Source organism: Anolis carolinensis, chromosome 3 (genome assembly GCF_035594765.1).
Source record: "Anolis carolinensis isolate JA03-04 chromosome 3, rAnoCar3.1.pri, whole genome shotgun sequence".
Taxonomy (NCBI): Eukaryota; Metazoa; Chordata; class Lepidosauria; order Squamata; family Dactyloidae; genus Anolis; species Anolis carolinensis.
Genome location: NC_085843.1, coordinates 11,643,309 through 11,665,617, shown reverse-complemented (window position 1 = coordinate 11,665,617; position 22,309 = coordinate 11,643,309). Strand labels below are relative to the sequence as shown.

Here is a 22,309-nt window from a genome sequence, read left to right as displayed (position 1 = left end):
CTTTTCCTGTCCAAGTAACTGTCCGATAATTAGTCAAAGATTGTTCTCCTTGAATTGCTACCAAGTTGCTGTCAATGTTCCATTACTGATAGAAGTTTGTTAATAGCTAGCCATGTCCCATTCATAATACATCTATATGTTGTATGGTTCCTAAGACATCTTGGCAGTTTTTTGACATGTTAATCTCACAAAGTTGTTCGCACACCTTTTGCAATCAATAGCAGAAGAGACGAGCCTGCATTTAACAGAAGGTGTAGTTTGATAAGGAACTAGGAATGCCCTGAAACAACTGTTGTTGCTTATTCTGTACCAGGTCTTGCTTCTTCATGGTATGTATCCAGTGTCTTCATATCACATATTCTGTAGAGTGTCATTGTAGTAACTCTGTCAGTTGAAGTTAAATGCCAAAAGGCTAATTTATTGGAAAAGTAAATAAAATGGAGTAGGAGTGATATTCAAGTGAGTGGTCTATATTCAAAAATAGATTTCAGCTCTACATTGAGCCTACAGGCATGATAGGGAAAGATATCAAGCAGTACAGGGAACCAGAAGTCAGAATCATGCCATTTTGTTGTTGTGTAACTTAAATGTATTTCTAACTTGTGGTGACCCTGAGACAAAATTATCACAGGTTTTCTGAGGCTGAGAGTGTGTGACTTGCCCCAAAGTAGATTTCCATGTCTGATCGGGAAATTAAACCCTTGTCTCCAGTGTTGTAGTTCATGCAGTACTCAAACCAAAACGCCATGCTGGCTCTTGGTATCGATGTGGTCATCTATTTTTCTGGCTCTCTTGGATTTGTGTAACCATTTAAATATTCAGCACATGCGGTTGTACAATTTTGATTGTCATGCAATGGACATATTCAGTACAAAGTTGTGTAAGCAGAATTACATTGGCATAGACTTCAGTGCTATTGTTGATGTCAACTAGAGTAGAGTCATCGAAGTCAACTGTTACTTACATGTTGACTCAAATTGATTGAGTGGGACTACTCTAGTTTGAATTAAAGTAACAGGGTTTCAGCCATAAAGCTGTATATTTGTAGATTGTGTGTAATTTTGTTGGGCCCAAATACCCTAAAAGTATCATATCCATGATCATGAAAGCTAAGCAGGATAATGACTAGAAACCCACCAGATAATACTGGGTGCAGGAGGCTGTATTTCAGAGGATGGAACTGGAGAAACTACCTTTGAAGATTCCTCGTCTTAGAAAACCCTGGTTCCAATAGGGTTCTCAACCTTCCTAATGCTGCGACCTCTTAATACAGTTCCTCATGTTGTATGACCCCCAACCATATCATTATTTTCGTTGCTACTTCATAACTGTAATTTGACTACTGTTATGAATCATAATGTAAATATCTAATATGCAGGATGTATTTTCATTCACTAAATTTGGCACAAATACCTGTTACACCCAAATTTGAATGAGGTTGTAATAATAATAATAATAATAATAATAATAATAATAATAATAATAATAATAATAATAATTTTATTTTTATATCCTGCCCCATCTCCCCAAAGGGACTTAGGGTGGCTCACATGGGGTGATTTTGTCATTTGGGAGTTGGAGTTGCTGGGATTTATAGTTCATCCCCAATCAAAGAGGATTCTGAATGTCACCAATGATGGAACTGAACCAAACTTTGCACACAGAACCCCCATGACCAACAGAAAATACTGGATGGGTCTGATAGGCATTGACCTTTGGTTTTGGAGTTGTAGTTCACCTACATCCAGAGAGTACTGTGGACTCAAACAATGATGGATCTGGACCAAATTTGACACAAATACTCAATATGCCTAAATCTGAATACTGGTAGAGTTTGGAGAAACTAGATCTTGACATTTAGGAGTTATAGTTGCTGGGTTTTATAGTTCACCTACAATCAAATAGCCCCTTGAACCCTACCAATGATAGAATTGGGCCAAACTTCCCACACAGAACTCCCATGACCAACAGAAAATACTGGTCTTTGGTGACCCCTCTAACACCTCCTCATGACCAGGGGTCCCGACCCCCAGGTTGAGAAACACTGCTCTAGGGTATGTAGGTTCTCTGCATCCCATAGCCAGATGCAAAATGATGACATTTATGCTATGATCTGCTAGATTCCTATAGAAATTTACACATTGCTGTGATCATTTCACACCCAGCTCAAGGAACAGATCCAAATGTTTTTCTGTGTCTCTCTATTTGCTTCATAAAATTAAATGGCCATCCAGGGTAGTTAACCAGTAAGAGGAGGGGATATGGCTGAACATAGCATCCATCTGCTATGGATATTTATACTACCCTGAGTGGATGTAGGATTGAGACTCTTATAAGCTAGCAGTGCTGTTTCAGTTGCGTCAAGATTGACACTCATCCTTACACTTCACTAATCGAGGGGAATGGTATTGTCTGGGAAGCAATCCAGATAATGCTTTTTATCTATTTCTAAGTGTGTCGAACATGCACATACAAAATAGAATTGGATGTTTTCTGGTTAGGAGACAAGGCACAGTACTCATGTGGGCACCTACTACTTTTCCCCAGTGCAATCATGCTCCCTGCCTTCATTTAGCTCTGCGCACAACTGCAAAAGGCCACACGTAAGGCTGTCTCCTTAAGTGTGAAGGACAAACTGCCTAACTACAGTGACAAACGTTGCCATTGTAAATTGTAGTGGATGATTCTTTCAGGCAGTTTGTCATTTGCTTGCTGCTGTCACTACTGGTGAACCATTTGCCTGTTCTATAATGTGCAAGAGCTGGAGAACTGGGACAAAAAGTACTTCACAAGTTTTCTATATTCTTTTTGGATGCCTTCCAGTTTGAACAATAATGTAGATGAGGTATTAGGCTGCTTTCCAAAATACCATTGGCTGAGAAGATGTTGATTGTCATGTGACAGCCATTTTGCCAAACTTGTACTACAAGATATGGAGCTTGCAATAAATACCAATTTATGTAAAATATGTTACAGGTTGAGTTCATTTTTTTTCAAATTCTGTACTACTTGTATTTGCATACATACATACATACATACATACATACATAATGAGATAGCTTGGAAATGGACCCAGAAAATTAATGGATGTTTCATATATACCTAATACACATAGCCTGAATGTTATTTTATACAGGATTTTAAATAATTTTGTGCCTGGAACAAACATTGTGCGCATTGAACCATCAGAAAGCAAAGGTGTCACTAGGATTGCCACTTAGCACTAATAGACAATTTTAATTTTAGGAGTATTTCAGATTTTGGAGTTTTGGATAAACGATGCTCAACTCCTATTGTACAAATTCAGAAACAGATTCCTCCCTCCCACCCTTCATCTCTAAGACAGTTGCCATTTTATATTCAATTACAAAATTGTGCAAAACAACCATGTGAATATTTTACCCAGAAGTCCTGAATTGCAAATTGGCTTGAAAAACTGTGTGGTATTCAAAGACCTTCTCACAGTGGGAAGAAAATTACTAAAATTACTTGTTGCTTTATTTGAAAAAAATAGTGAAGAATTAAATCCCTTGTTTTGAAAAATACAGTGGTGCTGCTCGATGTGGCCAATTCGCCTCATAAGCCCATGAGGACTAATCCATATATCAAGATGCCCACAAATATAGGCAGACATTCTCTGAAGTTAGGGGGAACCCATCAGGGGTAGTTTAGGATTAATGCAGTTGGATATTATTTTTATTGCCATGGCTCAATGCTATGAAATTGTGATAGTTGTAGTTTTACAAAGTCTTCAGCCTGCTCTGCCAAACAGTGCTCTTGCTTCACCAAGCTGCAACTCCCAGATTCCATATCATTGTACCTTGACAGTTAAAGTGATGTCAAACTGCATTTGTTCTACAGTGGATTGTGTGTGTGTGTGTGTGTGTGTGTGTGTGTGTGTGTGTGTGTGTGTTGGGGCGACTTGAGAACCTGCAAGTTGCTTCTGGTGTGAGAGAATTGGCCGTCTGCAAGGACATTGCCCAGGGGGACACCCAGATGTTTTACTATCCTGTGAGAGGCTTCTCTCATGTCCCCACATAGAAAGCTGGTGCTAACAGACGGGAGCTCACCCTGCTCCCTGGACTCAAACCATCAACCTTTCAATCAGCAGTCCTGCTGGCAGAAGGGTTTTACCCATTGCACAACTCCTATGCAGAATATTTTGTCTATATACAGATGTTTTCTCCACATTCTCTCCAAGGGTAGATAATTACTCCCCCACTTGTACTTCAATATATAGTCCAAGAAAAAAAGTCACCACTTGATTCTGTTGACTATGCAATCTGAGATATTTTGATCAGAAATCCTTATTTCAGGAACGTGCAGACTGGAGCAATTACAAAGACAATAAAGTCTCAGAACTTTCCTATCAGCTTTTCCTCTTCTTCTGAACAGGAATGACTCATTTGTCTTGGCATTTTAACTTTAATATTGTGCAAAATGAACTGAATCCTTGAAAATTCTAATAATTCTTTTAATGCTGTTTCCTTCCTAGGATGGATACCCTTTATTTCTTTGCAAAACAATTTTCTCACTTCTTCACGGATGTTGAAAGAAGGCTCTAATTAAGGTAAAGAAATAATTGACTCTTTTTTCTTTTCTTAGAAAAAAAAATAACTTCCTGTAACTTGGCATCTTTCTAATGGTTCTTTCTGCTCTGTTTTTGAAAGTCTGTGTAATTTCGTATCTTCCAGCTGTCCTGATTTAGCAGGACCATTTCCAATTACAGGCAGTCCCCGAATTACAAACATCCAACTTACAAAATACTCATATTTAAGAACGGGCCTGAGTCTACAGGAAGTGACAGAAATCTATCCCTAGGAAGGGAAATTCCCTCTTAAAAGGGTTGTCATGGGGGAAAGGTGTCTCCATGGAAGCTTAATTACAATTCCTTGTTTCCACAATAAGACAATTTTTTCAAAATCAAATTTTCACAGGAACAGAAAGTGAGGTAAGGTCTTCTGAACAGAGGCTCAGACAGCAAAACAAACCCTGTAGCAGTGTCAACACACACACACACACAACTGGAGTTACACTTTAAAAAATGTACCGGTTCCAACTTACAAACTAATTCAACTCAAGAACAAGCCTATGGAATCTATCTTGTTCATAATTAGGGGACTGCCTGTAATCCTATGCTGTCCCAATTTTTCAGCTGCTTTTGATATATTATCTTGGCTTCTCTCTACACCTCCTTTTTTCCTCCATTGTCCCTCATTTACTTCAATTGCTGCAAACTGTGTGCAAAGTGCAAAAAGAGTTGGCACTCCACTCAGCAAGAAGGAAAGGAGAGGAGAGAAGGAGATCTGTGCAAAAGTAAACATCTGATAAGTCTACTATCTTGTATGTTCTTCCTCATTGCCATGTTGACCATGGTCCAATGTTGCTTGGCTACACGTGTCTGGTTCTCATGTGAGAAATATGTAATATGTCAAATCTACCTTTTTGCATTGCTTTTTGAAAGTGTTTGTTGTAACATTCTCTTTTGTCACTGCTGTATGGAATGGTAAAATAAGGGGCTCATGAAAGAGCAACATATTAGTAGATATTTACTTCACTCTTTTGTATTTTTCTGCAAGGAAATGAGTAAGGTGTTTATGGGGCCTTCAGTCTCATGCAGAAAATTAATTTAACTGGCTTTCGGTGTCAGAACCTCATCCCATTCCTTTGCCTCCTGGAGCAAGGAGTCTTTTCCTCATCATACCTCTCCATCATTTCCATGGTTGTGTTTGTGATGAATTTCTAAATATCCAGTGACAGTTGGTGGCTTCCATGCCAGAGTATACTTTGGGTTTTATTTATATCCCATGTGAAGCTATGTTAGGGGTCCCCCTTCATACTATTATTGCTTTCATACATCACAATTTACATTGATGCTGCTTTAATTGCTATGACTGCTTTCTATCAGATCCTGGAATATGTAGCTTGGCAAGGCATCAAAGCACTCTGGCAGAAAATTCTAAATATAGCATAGCCCCCATATCCATGGGACCAGTAACTGAAATTTCATTTACCTGCACCCAAAAGGATATATTATTTGTAGGCATTTCTAGGTCCTCCAGCATGCTTCAATGGTAAGCTTCTACCGGAGTCATACTGGAAGACCTAGAAATATTAGCAAGGTATCTTCTCTAGGCATTTTCTAGTTCTTCCAGTGCAATTTGATGTTTTGCTTTCAACAGAAGTTAACCATAGAGCTATGCAGAAAGACCATGCTGAGATGTCCCCTCTAGACATTTCTTGTTTCCTCCAGCATAATTCTATGATATACTTCTATTAGAAGTTATTCATTTCAATAGGGTCTGCTATTATCTGATTTCATGTTTCCACAGTAAGTCCAGGAATGCATCTCCCATGGATATGGGATATCATACTATATCTCACAAAATTATTGATCCCAGGACAACATTCAATAGCACATTGGGCCTCAAAGGAATACCATTGTGTGGCATGAAAGAAGCTTTCAGTTCCTCATCCTTAATTAATGGAAGGGAAGGAGACAAACCAGCTTCCCCCATTAACAATAATATAATGAGTTCTATAATTTCTCTGTCAGGAAAATTCCCTTCTTCTATCCTATATTCTCCAACTGTCCTTTGCCAGCTCACTGTTTCAGCTGCTTTTAAAATGTTGCAGTGTCTCTCTTCTCTCACTTTGTTGTCAACTCAGTTGAATTGCTATTAACTGAGTTCAATATGCAAAAAGTACTCATTGATTAAGTGATTGGTTGCTGCTTTTCTCCCAAAGTGGGACCCAAGTTAATGTAGCTGAGGAGAAAGGAGAGCAGAGATGGGATTTTGCCCTTCCCAGTAGGCTCAGGCAAAACCAAACTGCTGCAGCCTCTCCTAGCTTGGATATTCTTTCTCATTAAAATCTTTTGCATTCTGGCATTGCTCATAGAATAGAATCCTAGATTCTATGCTCGGCCATATATGTTTGGTTTTCATTTGGAAACTATTGAAGGGTGTTAACTATGTTAGGATTGTACTGTACTTTTGCTTATAAATATGCCTGCAGTACAACTTGTCTATGTCTAGAAAAGAACATATCTCTTCATAGTGATAGACGTGGCATTGGTAAACCAGAGGAAGCTGCCCTAGAACTCACAGAGCAGTGGGGTATGAGTAAAAGCATCCATAAATCAGAATGTGAGATGTCGCTTGAACTAATCTCCCATCCACACTGCAGAATTATAGCAGTTTGACACTGCCATGGATCCATCCTATGTCATTCTGGAATGTGTAGTCTGACAGAGTTTGGTAAATATCTCACAATGCTACAAACCCCACAATATCATAACATGGAGCTATGGCAGTCAATGTGATGTCAAACTGCTATAATTATGCAGCCAAAAAAGTCATATAGTGGCATACGCTGTTGAGAAATGCTATATCAGGTAACAACAATCAAGATAAAGAAGCTACCCGGATCAACCCTTAGTAGCAACAATCGTGGGTTATTTTTTTCTCGTTTGGTATAAAGTTGTGGATTTCCAGAACTTGACTAGTTTCAATGTGCATTTCAGCTGTATGACATAAATGTGGTTGATTTTCTTGTGTTTTCATTTTCCCTTGGAAAGCAGTATTTTGAATCACTTCAGGTTGTTTGTAAAAGCCGGAGTCTTATTTTTGTCCTTGATGTTGAAAGCTACAAAGTGCAGCATGTTCAAGATTAGCACAGGATTCAAATCAAAAATGCCTTTTATGTTTTCTTCACAAAGTTGTTCATGTTGTTGAAATTTTGTTTCAGAACACGAACACATTTTTTTAAAGTATAGCCAAGAACTTCAGAAAATTGCCCCAAAACAAAGCAGAAAAAAGGAATTTATTAGAGATGCATGTTAACTGTATGTATGGTATCAGGAGTGAATATAACTATAACATAGAACGAATTGATTTCACCTCAACTTAAATATCTCTGTGTGGAGATTTGCTGTACCAGCCATTCCACAACCTCTATGCCTTGTGCAGCACATGTCAGTAGTTGGGTGTCACTTTGCAATGCACAACCATAGTGTGCAGTGCTACTGTATGCACAACTCTACTTCCACCATTGTCAACATAATGCATCTCTTGTGCAAAAGAGATTTATTATCACATACACAGCATGACCTATGGATGTTCATGTCACTACTAGAATGTCAGCTTTAAGATATAATTCACATAGACTTATAGAGAGAGGGCTTCATAGAAGGAGACTCCAGCTGGATACACACTGCCTTGTATCCCAGGATCTGATCCCAGATTATCTGGCAGTGTAGATTCATGCAATCCAGTTCAAAGCAGATAATCTGGGATCAGATTCTGGGATATAAAGCAGTGTAGATCCAGTCTTCGTTAGACCCACAGGGAGTCTATATTCCACTGTTAAACAGCTCTTACCATCAGGAAATTCTTCCTAATTTTAAAGTGGAACCTATTTTCTGGTAGTTTAAATCCATTGTTCCATGTTCTAGTCTCCAGAGCCGGAGAAAACAAGATAGCTCCATATTAAATATGTCGTCTTTTCCAATATTTAAGTATGGGCTATCATTGTAAATTCTTAACCTTCTCTTTTCCAGATTAACAACCTATTTATTTATTTACAGTATTTTTATTCCTCCCTTCTCACAATGCACACCTATACATGGCAAACATTCAGTGCCATTAGACAAATGGCATATAGACAGACACAGAGGCAATCTAACATTTTCCAGCTTCCGGCTTCCTGAGAGGGTATGCTCGATTCTGGCCACAGGGGGAGCTACCACTTCATCATCCACTAGTGACACTGAGTCCTTTGATGGAGTACTTCCTCATTCCTTTCCACACACAGCTGGAAGTTTTTATGGTGTCATAAATTAGTTAAATTAGTCTCCCCGCATAAAGTACCTAAATTTTCTACTCAACAGATGCCACTGTCTTTTGAGCTGCTTAGGTCAACAGTGAGCTAGGCTGTTAAGTGGTTGAGAGCTCAATCCGACCTGGGCTTCGATCTCATGACTTCTCGGTCAGGACTCAGTAGTGATTTATTGCAGCTGGCTGCTAACCAGCTGTGTCATAGCCTGGCCCTTAACTCTCTAAAGCAGTGCTTTTTAACCTGTGGGTTCCCAGATTTTTGGTCTTCAACTCCCAGAAATCCTAACAGCTGGTAAACTGGCTGGGATTTCTGGGAGTTGTAGGCCAAAACACTGGGGACCCACAGGTTGAGAACCACTGCTCTAAACCACTTCTTCTAGGGCTTGGTTTCTAGACATCTGAACATTTTGTTCACCCTTCTCTGGACATATTCTAGCTTGTCAATAGCCTTCTTGACAGTGTGATGCAACATCTTAAAAGCCTACATAATTCTAAGCTGCATCAATAGGAGTATAGTGTCTAGATCAAGGGAAGTAATAGTAACACTCTATTCTGCTTTTATCAGACCTCACCTGGAATAACCCTGTGTTACTATTACTTCCCTTGATCTAGACACTATACTCCTATTGATGCAGCTTAGAATTATGTAGGCTTTTAAGATGTTGCATCACACTGTTGACTCATGTTCAGTTTGTGGCCTATTAAATTGCCCAAATCCCATTCACATGGACTGCTGTCCTGAATTCAGTACCTTACATTTCCTCCTGTTGAAATTCATTTTGTTAATTTTGGAAAAACTCTCTAATCTATTAAGGTCATTTAAAAATCTGATCCTATCTTCTGGGGTATTGGCTGCCCATCCAGATTTGATGCCATTAGCAAATATAATATGCATGCTATCTATTCCATCATTCAAGTCATTGATAAAACGGTTGAATAACACTGGGCTCAGAAAGGAACTATGTGGCATTCCACTAGTCTTTTGTATGCTATGTAATCTGGATGCAGGATATCAGCCCCTGAATCTAGGTCATCCACAATTTATGAGCAATGTGATATTTCCCCTTGTATGGATATTTCTGGATATATATCAACATGTGAGAAGCATCTCATGAGACTTTTTACCAATTCAGCTGTATTGTTGCTGCCTCTGAATGCCCTGTACCCAAAAAATGAGCGGCTCCATTTTGCCTTTTTTTTCATTTGACCCCATTATTTCCTATTGCATTTCTTACTCAAGTCAAACTAAAGAGAAAGGCTCCATTCTCTGTTAATGGCCTCAAATCCATACCTTCATTGCAACTGCTGAATGTACAAGATCAGGATGAATGGTGGCGAATTCCCAATTATACTTGCAATGTGGTTAGATGGCAAGGACCTTCCATGGCCTCCTTCTTATTATTAATGATAAGCTTGTCTTCTTGACCCCATTCACAGCTCATATCCTATTACACCCTTCTAAAGTTTTAACTGTACCAGTATTTTTTTTTTAATTTGAAAAATGCTATCAGGCAGAAAACTTTCCCTCTCCCAGTCCTCCTTTCCAATTGACTAAGTATGACCAAAATGGAGCACAAAGGCATTATTTTTCTTAGTGCATCCAGTATTCTTCACTTGAGGTTTCTTTGCCCATTACAGTCTGATATGCAGTTTTGGGTGCATGGCATACTAGGTTATTATATTTGGTTTTTTAGTCACATTTTGTAACATTTCTGATTTAATATTGTAATGACGAATGGAAGTTGACAGGTCGTATCAAAGATGTTTTAGAGGTTAGTCTCTCCTACATTTGGCTAAATAAACATACCGCAGGCATATGACACTGGCTTGAATGGAACAAAAACAACACACTCGGGTCAAATCAAGATTTCATGTACATTTGTTAAAGGTTGCCTTAAGAAACACCACGTTTTATTCTGCATTATGTCCCAGAAACGCGAATAGCTAATACAAGCGATGGTGATTATTTGAAGGCTAAGTAAATACATTTATACTGAGGAATAAGTGTTATGACAATGACTTAATCAGAGTTACAGATCCCATCTTAAATTATAATTTTGTGTCAGGTGTTCAAATAATAACCCCAGCGCAACACAGTGTTATTCGCATTGTCAAAGCACAGAATTGTAAACCTCTTAAATGTTCTCTTGTAATTTCATGACACTTATCTACTGGTAAAAACATTAACTTTGTTATAGGTGTAGAATTTTTTTGTGGGGGGGGGGGAGAATTCATTCATTAAATGTGTATATATATTTTGGGAGGACATCTGTATTTCTGTTCCATTCATATCCAACATTTCTCCTTCCAAGGGACCGAGGTAGCTTATATTATTTCAAATAATAGTTTAGTGATTAGAAAATTGAAAATGATAAAAGTATTTAAAATACATAGTTATAGATTTGGAAGAGTCCGCAAGGAATGTCTAGTTCAACCCCATCCTGTCATGCAGGAACACTCAATCAAAGCACTCCCGACAAATGGCCATCAACCTCTGCTTAAAAAAAATAGCTAGAGAGAAGTAGACTCCTCCACACTCCGAGGATGTTCTTTCCAATGTTTAAATTGAATCTCTTTTCCTACCATTTGAATCCATTGCAGCAGAAAAAAAGTTTGACCCCTCCTCAATATGCCGTACTTTCCAATATTTAAAAATTGTTGCTACGTCTCCTCTCAACCTTCTCTTCTTCAGGCTAAACTGACCTAGCTCACTAAGTCAGTTCTCATAGTGTGTTCCTAGATCCAGCCAGGCTAGCTTCACACTTAGTTAAAAGGTCTCAACACCTTTGATCATTTTAGTTGCCCTCCTTTGGACACCTTCCAGCTTGTCAATGTCTCTTTCGAACTGTGGGGCCCAGAATTGGACACAGTATTCCAGGTGAGGTCTTACCAAAGGAAAATACAAAGGCATCATGACTTCCCTCGATCCAGACACTATACCCCTTTTGATGCAGCTCCACTGGCTGCCAATATGCTACCGTGCCCAATTCAAAGTGCTGGCTTTGACCTACAAAGCCCTAAATGGTTCTGGTCCAACTTACCTGTCCGAACGTATCTCCTCCTATGAACCATCAAGAACACTAAGATTGTCTGGAGAGGCCCTGCTCTCGGTCCCACCTGCTTCACAGGCGTGGCTGGTGGGAATGAGAGACAGGGCCTTCTCTGTGGTGGCTCCCCGGCTGTGGAACTCCCTCCCCAGTAACATCCGTCAGGCCCCAACTTTCCTGGGCTTCAGGAAGAACGTTAAGACATGGCTTTGTGCGCAAGCATTTAATGAATAAGCAATATATTGACATGGTCTGAACTTAGGTTTATGTGCAATGGTTCCTTGGAAAAGTGGTTTTAAGTAACTATATGTTTTAGCTGACTAATGTATTTTATGTATTTTATGTGTTGTATTTTATGAATAGTTGTTAATGGTTTTAAATGTGTTGCTGTTTTATTGATCTGTTTGGCATTGAATTTTGCCGGTTGTTGTAAGCCACCCTGAGTCCCCTCGGGTGAGAAGGGAGGGGTAGAAATGTTGCAAATAAATAAATAAATAAATAAATGCAGCCCAAAATCCCATTGGCTTTTTTAGCTGCTGCATCACACTGCTGGTTCATGTCCAACTTGTTGTCCAAGAAGACTCCAAGATCTTTGTCATGTGGACTGTTGTCTAGCCAGGCATCACCCATCCTGTATCTTTGCGTTTCATTTTTTCTTCCTAAATCTTACATTTGCACAGGTGAAAGCGTTCCTTTAGGTAACCTGGATCTGAACCACGTAAGGCTGTAAAGGTCAAAACCAACACCTTGTACTTTTCCCAGAAAGTAATTGGCAGCCAGTGAGGTGACTTTAGGATAGATGTAATACGTTCACTCCTAGATGTTCCTGTAATCAATTCAGCTGCCACATTTTGAACCAATGGGAGATTCTGAAATTGCTAAAAAAAATAGCCCAATGCAGGCATGTAGCTTCAACCCCCCCCCTCCCCGAAATTCTCAGGGTGGTTTGCGAGAAGGCCTTACATTTATTATTTAAACTGTTATGTTCATTCATATCATGATCTGATCACCATGTTCAATATATCCCATATGCATGGGGGTATTGTGATAACAATACAAAAGGTTTGCTAGGGTAGATCCTCTCTCACCCAGACTCAGCCCCCCCCCCCCCCCCCCGAACCAAAATCCCAGCCCCTCCTGAATCAAAATCCTGGCTATGGGCCTGGCCCAATGTAAAGCACATTGCAGAAGTATAACCTTGAGGTGACCAGCACATGCACTACTATCTTCAGGGGCTCCAAATCTAGGAAGGGGCACAGCTGGCGTATTAGACTGCAAAGATGCTTTGCAGTCTTATGAATGAGTTTTCAAAACCATTATCTTGTTTTCATTAAATCTAACTGCTGAAGAGTCTCAACTGGCATACTAAAAAAAAGCATTTTTCTTGATGCCGTGCAATCATATCATGTGATGTTTGTTGATAAAGGAAAATGACTACACCAGCTAACATTTCTGTTTAGGTTTCATGGTTAGCTAACAATGTGATGGACATGAATAGAGAACATACACTGCTACCTCAAAAAAAGGCTATTTAATCTATTTTGTGAATTGAGTAACTTTTCATTTCCAATCTCAATCAACAGATTGTTTGTCATCATGCATATTGTGTTCTCCTTCCTTTCCCCAACTGTTTTTCATATCAACAGCAGAAAAGAAATGCTGAGAAACTGGGCTTCCTTAGCTGGATACAGGCTTTGAATAACTTTAAATTGGTGCAGTAGTTTGAGACATTTCAGAAATACGGTAAATGTTTAAATTCCATTCGGAATTCATCAGATGGCTTCCAGATGTTTTGCCACTATTTGGGATATCTTCTTCCAAATCCATCCTGAATTTTGGCCTGATGTAACATTCAGAAATCCAAGATGTTCTTGAACTCCATTCAGAAGTCTTTAGATGGCTTGCCTATTTCTTCTACATGGAAGGTTATCTTCCAAATTCAACTCAGACTTTAACCTGATGTGAAAGACTGGGGCACCTTGAAGAGCATAAAGATATCAAACAATCCAGAAGTATTTCAGAGTTGGATGACCATTCAATTGAAAAAGCTGGCAATAGAGATATACTAGCTATTACACAATGTAACACATAGTTGGTTCTAGCATAGAAACATAGGAAAAGTTAATTAAAGCTACTTATTTTTGTGGAACGTCCTACAGCACATTATGCTATAGTTTTTCAATGAGTATCTCATAGAGTTTCAACCAATTCAACATAATTTGTGGCAGCCACAAAAACAAAGTTTATATAGTATAACAACAAGTACTGAACAATTAAACAAGAAGTAACACTTCAACCCAGGAACAAAAAAATGTCAAATTTTGTTACATAGTGTTTCTATTAGCTAGGGCCCATTGAATATAGAATCATCGAGTTGGAAGACACTACAAGGCCATTTCCCTGCCACGAACACAACCCAAACATTCCTGATATATGGTTATCTAGTCTCTGTTTAAAAGCCTCTAAAGGAGACTTAACTACATCTCTAAGGTATGAGAAAATGTATGATTAAGAGGCAGTCAGGTTTATGAATAAAAGAGATGGCATATAAGGGCCTGAATTAGCTAGAGAGAAACATGCAAAACGATCTTGAAGTATCTTAGATGCTCTGAGGAAGTAGACTAGTCTATGAAAGCTTATACTACTAACTTTGCTCTCTCCAAGGTGCTACATTCAGAAGGGAGAGGTGGGGGTGATGGTTGTTTCAATGGTGCAGAATACTATAAGACACACACGCACAGACTACAATTACTTTCCATTATAATGTCAGCAGAATTACCTGTAACAGCCTGAAACATGCATGCAGCTTTGAGAGTGGCTAAGAGAAGCAGTGGCCACATGGAAGAGGTGAGATGCATCATATCCACTCTCCGGCTGTCTAAAAAAGGGCCCCAAATCTGGCCTACATCTGTCTCTTTTTTTGGCAGTTAATCAACTACTTCAGAATATAATGAAATTTTGAAATCAGAGTTGAGTCACTGGTGACCTTTGGAGAGACATGAAAGCATTACCTCTGAAGGAATTGTATTTATGATCAGCCTTGCAACTAATGTCTCCATTTAATGGCAGACATCACCTTCTACTGTCACTTTACAGTGATAAAGGGAAACAAATAAGCCTTAAAAGCATGGTATTTTATCAGGTGGTAATAAAGTTAGCATTTGCTCTTCCAGAGCATCATATTCTCAGCCCGCCCCATTGCTTTCAAAGGTGCTTTCTTCAATGTCAAAGACCTTTCAGATTCAGGGAAGCCTTGTCTGACGGGGGCGGTGTGGGTGCCTTAAATCTTGATATGGTTAAAGAGCCTGGCAATTCAAAATAACAACAGGGTGAGAAACAGGAGTTGAAGGGTCACCTAATGATACCAACTGTTATAGAATGATCAAGGTTCTTGAGGTATTATTTTCTCCTATCTCTGTGTTTATGTGTCTTCAAGTTGCCTGCTGACATTTGGTGACCCAATGAATTTCATAGAGTCGGATTTGGAGGTGGTACAGCCAGTTCCTTCATCTGAAACATAGCCTACAGCACGTATTCTTCCTAGGTGGTTTACTGTCAAAGTACTAACCAGGGCTGACCCTGTCTAGCTTCCAAGATGTATTGGAATCTGGTGCCTTGAGGGTGGTGGAACTCTGCAACAGAATTTGACCACATAGTTGCATGTCCTGGAGAGATCAGAGTGCTGAAGAAAGTCCTGGAGAGATCATATTAAACAAATATGTAATAACTGGATCCTCAAAAGTTTAACCCACAAAGAGGATGGCTGACTGTATCCCTAGCAACATAACAAGAAGAACACTAGGAAACGAATTGGCAGCAATTATTTCATGCAGTACTCTGCATGGATTGTAGTAAAAAAGGTAAAGGTTTCCCCTGACGTTAAGTCCAGTCATGACCAACTCGGGGGGTTGGTGCTCATCTCCATTTCTAAGCTGAAGAGCCGATGTTGTCCATAGACATCTCCAAGGTCATGTGGCTGGCATGACTGCATGGAGCACCATTACCTTCCCACCGGAGCAGTACCTATTGATCTACTCACATTGGCATGTTTTCGAACTGCTAGGTTGGCAGGAGCTGGGGCTAACAGCGGGCGCTCATTCCGCTCCCGGGATTTGAACCTGGCACCTTTTAGTCCACAAGTTCAGCAGCTAAGCGCTTTAACACACTGTGCCAGAGTGATTTATTGTAGCTGCTCAACAGCCTGCGCCACAGCCCAGCCCCTATCTTCAAGGTAGGTTCCTGGTTTAATTCTGCCTCTGTAAACTGGGCCCACTGGGCCCTGGGCACCTTAGTTATAACCTCCTAAAGGAAACAACACTTCTATATGTAATGTAGGTGTCTACCTCAAACTAAGGATGGAAATAATATTATTTAATCCCAGAAAAAGTGCTGAGATTCAATCATTTTGGGTAGATTACTAGCTCCATTGTTTGGGATTTATTCTGTGTGAAAAACAAATTTTTGTAGATTTATCATTTTGCATGCAGAAAATATAATTTTATCATTGCCTCTCTAGGTTATTGCCCCATAATCAGGAGGTTCCTTCTGATGTTCAATCAAAACTAAACCCTCCCCCCACAATAACTAAAAACCATTAAACCTGATTCTGCTCCCTGAGGCAGAAAACTAACCTGTCCTTTCCTCTTTGTAATTGTCCTTCAGATACTCAATTTCAGAGTGCAATCATGTCACTCCTCTGTCTTCTCTTCACCAGGTTGAATATACTCAACTCCTTAAACCTTTTTTGTATGTTTTGTTCTCTATACCTCTTTTCATTTTTGTTGCCCTTCTTTGAACCCTCTCCAATTTAGCCATATTATTCTTAAAATGAGACACCAAGAACATAAGACAGTAAGATCCCCATGTCCATGGGCAATACATTCCCAGATTTCTTGTGGATACGCAAAAACTCAGTTAGTAGTGAACCTATTGAAATGAAGGACTGATGACTACCCACTGAAATTTCTAGAAAATGCCTAGAGAGGACATGTTTTGTTGGACAAGAATAAATAAAAATGCAAATACCAGTCCTACAGATACGTGGGTCATGTTGTACTCCAAATGAGAACTAGCTAGTGAGGAATATATTCTGACTTCCCTTGATGTTGCCTTCCAGATGGGCTGTTTGGTCCTTGCTTGCCTACTTGTATGTATCTTTTATAAAATACATTTTAATGTGTGTATTTGTGACATTTTTACTATGTGCATGTGTTTCTGTAACCCGCTGCAAGCCACAAGGAGAGGCGGGTAAGAAATAAAATAACAGTTGTTGTTGTTGTTGTTGTTGTTGTTGTTGTTATTTGATACACAACAAGATTCATACTCAGCAAACAAGATCACTATGCTGGCTGTTGTATTGAATCACATGTCAGACACTTCCCAAGTGTCTAGGACTGTGTGATGTATTGGAGAATAATGTGTGTAGATTCGAGTAGGGTGGCCTTTTGTAGGTGACAGATGGTAATTGTGTCAGCACTGATTGTGTTTCAGTGCAGGCCAAGATCTTTAGTCACTTCACCCAGTGTGCCAATCACCACTGGGACCACCTTTACTGGTTTGTGCCAGGGTCTTAGCATTTCGATCTTTAAATCCTCATATTGTTTCAGTTTTTCCAGTTGCTTCTGGTCAATTTTGCTGTGAATTGCAACATCGACGATCCATACTTTGTTTTTTAACACAATCATGAGGTCAGAAGTATTGTGCTCCAATCCTTCCCAGAGTAGTTGGATGAGTTCATTTTCAGTAATTTTTCCAGATTATTATTATTATTATTATTATTATTTTAAGACTTTCTTCCTACAAACAAACCAAGCTTTTCTCCACTTCAGATCACCACTTGCAATCCATAGGTGATAACATTCTCCTACTATTCTCCTGAATGGTAGGAAGTTCCATTTGGAAGTTCTACAGAGAGCGAATGTACATGAAGCACTTCGGGTGCTCAAAGAAAATGACAGAAACACTTGGAATGGTTAATGTGTTTTAATTTGTTTTGAATGTGTTTATGATTTTTTGTCTGTCGTTTATGATTGCTGATGGTTGCTTGGAGGGATCTTTGCATATTAAAAAGGGGGATACAGAATAGCAAAAATAAAATAAAATGCCAGCTATTCAGCTAGAGCTCAGACAAGGATAATATGCATATGTTAAACTGGATCTATTTGTAGAATGCTGTACGTTTCCTCTAAACCTTCCTGGAAGGCATTTCCTACCTCTAGGTGTATTGAATTAATCAATCATCTTTATTTTTTATAGCACCCTTCTGGAAAATCTGCTCATAGTACTTTCCAGTAACAGAGATATAGGCTGTGGGTAGTGGGGGAGAATCCATATCATCCAATTAAGAAGAAAACATTTGTCTTCTTGATTATGTTTGCTGAACACATTTAACTTGAAGAAGTTCAAAGTTTTTTGCTTCCTCAAGGAACTTCTGAACTTCACCTGCACAAAAAATTGAAAGCAATTGTTGAGGGCAAATTCAAGATTGCTTTTATTGGATTATTGGAGTATTGGAGCCAATGGAATCCCTAGTACAATGTATAGTTGGGAGGAAAATTGAGTTGAAATTTCTGTTTGGTCACAGACACAATATCAGGTGGCTATGAGCAAGCCATGGATGGTCACTATGGCACTGTGCTTTGAGCATCTGGTTTGATTCTAAACAATCTGGTCAAAATATAATACAGGAGATCCAGGTTATGCCAGCATGGCATCATGGATGCAGTACACCAACCATATACTGAATCACATCATACTGCAAGTACTGCAAGTACAGTATATTCCAGGGGTTCCCAAACTTATTCAGCTGTGGAGCCCTTTTTGAAGCAAAGTTTTCTCATCGAGCCCCAATAAATGTTTAGTGTTTACTAGTTCTGTCTGTCTGTGTTCTATGAGACATATTACACACAACACATATTCGAAATATGAATAATAAGGTATATACTGTATATACTCGAGTATAAGCCTAGTTTTTCAGCCCTCTTTTTAAGACTGAAAAAGCCCCCTTCGGCTTATACTCAGGTGGGGGTCCTGGCTCTTTCCCCCTCATTTTCCTACTACTACTTTTCTCTCTCTTCTACATCTCCTTCTTCTTCCCTGTCCATATCAGAAGAACTGCACATTTGTTTCAGCTTGCAATGACCTTTTGACATTGAGGTGAAGACCACACAAAATAAGCCAGAGACATAATGTCACAAATTCCTCTGTTAAGCAATGTTGCTCTGAAGTTAACCATTGTTCTGAGATTCTGGAAGAAACTAGGAAATAATTGTAAAAACACTATAGAGGACAATGCTATAGTTAAAAAATAAAAAAAACAAATTCAAGAATGATGAGTTGTGTCAAACAATCCTACCCAAAATGACATTTAGTTTGAACTATGGAGAAACATGATGCACATCAACCTACTGCCTGCTCTCTTTTCACCAACAAACAAATATATTTTTGTTTAAGTAGACCATTGACTCCTACTTTAATGTGGCAGAAAGATTTTTTTGATGGGATGCACTATGGCTTTATCCTTTTTTTACTACGTATTAAAATGCTTTTCAACTTTTGATTAAAAAGTTTAAAATAATTGTTTATTTTTTAAAATAACTGTTGTATCAAATAGGTTTCAGCTGTATTTTGTTCTAATTAACATTCTCCTAATGGGAGAAAAGTGGGAAAGAAATTATATAAAACAATAAGTAAATAAAAATATTTCAAATTCCTGTTTAACAATTATCATTTATGCAACTTACAATATCAACACAGCATCGACATATGACCTAGCAGAACACAGAGAGGCAGTGGATAAAACTTATCATAATACTACAAAATACATGATGCTTCATGAGGACAAGCAACTTATAGGCATTCACTTGATACAACGGCAACAGTGACTATATATAAAATCTGTTGCCTTTGACCAGTGGAGATAAAATCTTTATTGGATGTCATGCACTACTTTATAAAAGTCAAATGTGGACCTATAATTATTTTCAAGCTTATGCTTCAAAAATATATCCAGTTTAAGATGTATTGTGTTTCTTTTTTTCTTGTGGAGTTTTTCATTTCAATTGTTTCAATGGGAAAGCATTTATCTCTTTGTTCTGAGACCTAGTTAATATCCTGCTTCTTCTCTGGAATCAGTTTGTTCTTGCTTTGCTGACCTATAGGTTTTAACATTCACTCTAGCATGAAAATAAACTCTTATTTCTTGAAAGTTCACCCAGCCCCAATTAATTCTACACAACTCTCCCCCCATCACCACCACCTAGGAGGTCTGGTTATTAGAAATCACGTCACCACTTGTTCTAGATATGTGGGTTTCCTTGCTACATGCCCAACTGTATATTGTGCTGGGAAACTGATGTGTTTGACACATATTCCTCTTTTCCTACTACCTTTTACCATAATAAGCATTGCTGTCTTTTCTAGTGAGTCCTCTCTTCTGATGATGTGACAAAAGCACAACAGCCTCAATTTGGGCATCATGGCTTAGGAAAAGAGTTCAGTCTTGGGGTTTTTTTAAGGACCCATTTATGAGTTTGTCTTTATAGCAGTACAGGGTATCCATAGAACTCTTCTCCAGTACCACATTATGAACAAGTTGGTTGTCTTCCTAACAGCTCTCTATATTTTCCAGCTTTCATAATTATATATAGAAACTGGAAATAAGATGGCCCGGTCAATCCTAACTTTGGTATTCAATTCATTATATCCTTTCACTGCTTTTGCTACATTTTTGCTCACTATAAATGTCACCTCATTTCACTCCTTTGTATTTCTTGAGTAAAACACTGTGTAACTATCTAACTCAAAATGTCAAAAGTGATTTCTTTTCACTTTGGGACTAGTTTTTCTGCCACAAATACAAAGCTGGGTGGCTTGTATTTTAAATAGAGACTGGATGGCCATCTGTCAAGATTGTGTATTTGTGTGTGGCCAAATGGTGTTGAACTGGAGAGCCCTGGGGCTTGCTTCCAACTCTATGTTTCTGTGATTCTAGGAGAACCTTGTCACATCCCAAAATAAATTAATCCTACCTTGAATACTTCTCTTTATTGTTTAAGCTCTTTTGACTCTACACCCAAGGTTTAACTTGGAAGTTCCTGTTCTTTGGCCTTTGCAAGAAGTTTGTTTTCTTTCTGTCCAGCACATTATGGTGCCCCAGAGCATCTTGCTTCCAACAGCCAAATATCTTGTCATCATCAAGCCCTCCTGGACTGACAGGCAAGAATTTCAGATTAATTACATGATTTCTCCTGAGCTCTTAACTCTCCACTTTCCAGCCTCGTATTGAGCGTCTGTGGCTTCCTTTGATTTCTTGTAGACCTGTCTTCCCACGTAAGTTCGGAGCCATTTGCTGTTGATTGTCTAGGGAGCAGCTGCAACTATCAAAACAAGAAGTGTGTTTTCTACTGCTTAAGGCTGTCAATAAAATTAACAGGTCAGACAAAGTACTTATTTGCCAGATACAGCAAACGCAAAGAACCCTGTCAGGTCCTTGGTAGAAAAGATGGCTTTAATATGTCAGGTCAGTTTGAACTCTTCTCTGCTATGTGTTTGCTCCTGCTCCTGGTACTTCATTGGTTCATTAACTACTTTATCCACAAATCAGTCTTCTACAAGGAGGCAACAGGCACTCTAAAAAGAGTCCAGGTTTATTTGAGCAAAGCAAGATTTCCAACCCCTTGAGGCTGGAGGGGAAATGTTGATTTTGCTAAAAAAGACATTATTAGTCTATTTATACCTCACATAAACATAACAGGGCATGGTCAATTGTACTTAAAATATTTCCTATTTCTACATACTGACATGGAAGCTTTACAGTGAAAACAGTTGACAGGAAAATAATTCACTCATTCAAAATGTGAAGCTGGGAGTGAGTTCTACGAATACCATAGATGGCCATGCTAGGGATTATCACACAAATTAGCTATTCCTTTACAGTTTTCCGTGGTTTTACTAGCCAACATACAATGCACTAGTACATCCATTACACTTTCACATTCTTCTGTGGGCTTCTTCTCCAGCAGAGCTCTCATTCCTTAAGTACCCAATGTAATTGAACAGTACATGGAATGAATGAAGTTGTATTTTATGCTCATCCTGAAGTGGGGGATTTTCCCATGCTGAATGAGGAATGATCACCATATTGGGTAATACTGTAAGGGCATCCTGGATAACTGGTATTGTTCATGAATCACAAGCTGATGAATTCCAGAGAATTCCTATGACAAGTTCGTAGAATCATAGAATCATAGAGTGTTGTGGAGTAATAGTATTCATGCTGGAATATAGAATAATAGAATAATAGAATTGGAAGAGACCACATGGGCCATCTAGTCCGACCCTCTGTCATGCAGGAAAAGCACAATCAAAACACCCCTGGCAGTTGACCATCTAGCCTCTGTTTAAATCCTCATAGTTTTTCAAAGT

General features: G+C 38.9%; 1 protein-coding gene across 2 annotated transcripts in view; it reads left to right on the top strand.

Moving 5' to 3' along the window:
- Positions 1 to 22,309, top strand: part of tenm4 (teneurin transmembrane protein 4) — a 1,874,213-nt gene that overhangs the window by 557,808 nt on the left and 1,294,096 nt on the right. For both annotated transcript variants that reach the window (XM_062977060.1, XM_062977059.1), the window contains one exon: positions 4,496 to 4,570. The gene's annotated coding sequence lies outside the window, so the exon portion shown is untranslated. The remainder of the gene's footprint in view (positions 1 to 4,495; positions 4,571 to 22,309) is intronic.